Source organism: Elephas maximus, chromosome 27 (assembly GCF_024166365.1).
Source record: "Elephas maximus indicus isolate mEleMax1 chromosome 27, mEleMax1 primary haplotype, whole genome shotgun sequence".
Taxonomy (NCBI): Eukaryota; Metazoa; Chordata; class Mammalia; order Proboscidea; family Elephantidae; genus Elephas; species Elephas maximus.
Window position 1 is genome coordinate 716,377 of NC_064845.1, and position 2,146 is coordinate 718,522.

General features: G+C 44.7%; 1 pseudogene; it reads left to right on the forward strand.

Moving 5' to 3' along the window:
- Positions 1 to 1,740: 1,740 nt before the first annotated feature.
- Positions 1,741 to 1,850, forward strand: LOC126068539 (uncharacterized; annotated as a pseudogene).
- The last annotated feature ends 296 nt before the right edge of the window (positions 1,851 to 2,146 follow it).

A 2,146-nucleotide genomic window follows, 5' to 3' on the forward strand; every position in this document is an offset into this window, starting at 1 on the left:
TTTGCTGTGTATATTCTCAACAACAAAATACATTTTTTTTAATTTAAGTACAAAAAAGACACTTCAAAGAAAACATGTGAATAGTAAATAAGCACATTAAAAGATGCTCAAAGTCATTATTCGTTAGAGAAATGTAAATTAAAGCCACAGTGAGATATCACTGAAGACCTATTAGAATGACTGAAACTAAAAAAAAGCAAACAAACAAACACCTCACAATACCAAAAGCTTGCAAAGATGGAGTGCAACGGGAACACTGCCGGTGGGGTTGCAAAACAGTAAGTCACTTTGAAAAACAATTGGCAGTTTCCCATAAAGTTAAACATTAGACTGTCTGTAACAGGATTAAATGTTCCAATTAAGACAAAAATTGTCAGACTAAATAATAAAACAATATGCTGTTTCTCCTACTGTCTTCATTCTGACCCTTCAGCTTCTCGCGGGGAGAGAGTAGGATGTGGGAGCTGCAGAGCAGGGCTGCTAGAATCTACCAGGCTCACACCTTCCCAGGTCTCCACTTCCATGGGGACACCTGTTGGCAGGCACCCCGTCCCTTCTCAGCAACAACCGCACCCTCTGCCAGGAGTTTCACTTTACTGCCACATGGGGTGCTCCCCGAGGGGCCTCTGTCTGCTCATCTCACGGCCTAGGTCAGGACCCTGACAGCTTCGTTATTACCGCCTCTGTCCAAGTGCAGGACCCGGGAGGCTGGTCAACCAGGACACCCCCTGCTACCACGGCTACACTCACCTGCCTTCAACGTGGCTCTCTGTTTAGTTTGAGGTTGGGCAGGTCCCTCAGCCCCAGTCTCACATGGTGAATCTGAAAAACGGAGATATTAATAGGTACTAGTTTTTTTTTTTTAGTTATTCTTACAAGTTCCTGGGTGGTGCCAATGGTTAACAGGTCCAGCTGCTAACTGATAAAGAGGCTGGAGGTTTCAGCACCCAGAGGAACCTCAGAAGAAAGGCCTGGTGATCTACCACCGAAAACTCAGCCATTGGAAACCCTACGGAGCACAGCTCTACTCTGACAATGTGGGGTCGCCATGAGTTGGAATCGATTCTACTCTGACAGTGTGGGGTCGCCATGAGTTGGAATCGATTCTATTCTGACAATGTGGGGTCGCCATGAGTTGGAACAGATTCGATAGCCAACTGGTTTTCTTCTCTTGGTTAACTAGAAGCTGGGGAGCGGGAGGGATGGGAGTTACTGCCAACGGGGCACTGAGTTTCTGTTTGGGGTGAAGAAAACTTGGAAACGGATAGTGGAGATGCTAGCACAACATGGTGAATGTAGCTAACGTCACTAAACTGGACACTTAAAAAATGGTTGAAATGGCAAAATTTTTGCTGTATATATTTTACCACAATAAAAGTTTTTAAAATTGAACAATAAAAGAAAGACACAGTGTACTTATGAGACAGTGGCTAAACCAAATATCAGAATGAATAAAACAGATTGACTTCTATACTTTGTTGTTGTTAGGTGCCGTTGAGTCGGTTCCAACTCACAGCGACCCTACGCACAACAGAACGAAACACTGCCCGGCCCTGCACCATCCTTACAATCGTTGTTATGCTTGAGCTCATTGTCGCAGCCACTGTGTCAATCCACCTTGTTGAGGGTCTTCCTCTTTTCCGCTGACCCTGTACTCTGCCAAGCATGATGTCCTTCTCCAGGGACTGATCCCTCCTGACAACATGTCTAAAGTTTGACTTCTATACTAGCAATGAAAATACCATTTCTTGGCCTTTTGGCTAAGACCAAGTGCAGTATCTGGTCTTGTCAGTTTAAGATCTGAAGGGGCCTTGGTGGCCCAGTGGTTAAGAGCTCGGCTGCTAACCAAAACAGCAGTTCGAATCCACCAGCTGCTCCTTGGAAACCCTATGGGGCAGTTCTACTCTGTCCTACAGGGTCACTATGAGTCGGAACTGACCCAACAGCACACAACAACAACTAAAATTAAATATACTTTTGGTTCTGATCCCAAAACAAATGTCTGTGTCTGTATTTTCCTCCTGTGGAGGAAGGTGTCTATGTAGTTCCGAATTTTTTAGGTATGCGTCATGTAATCAGTTACCTAAGAAACTTTCGAACAATGCCTGGAAGAAACAGGCTCTGAGACCCTAACTGCTATTATCGG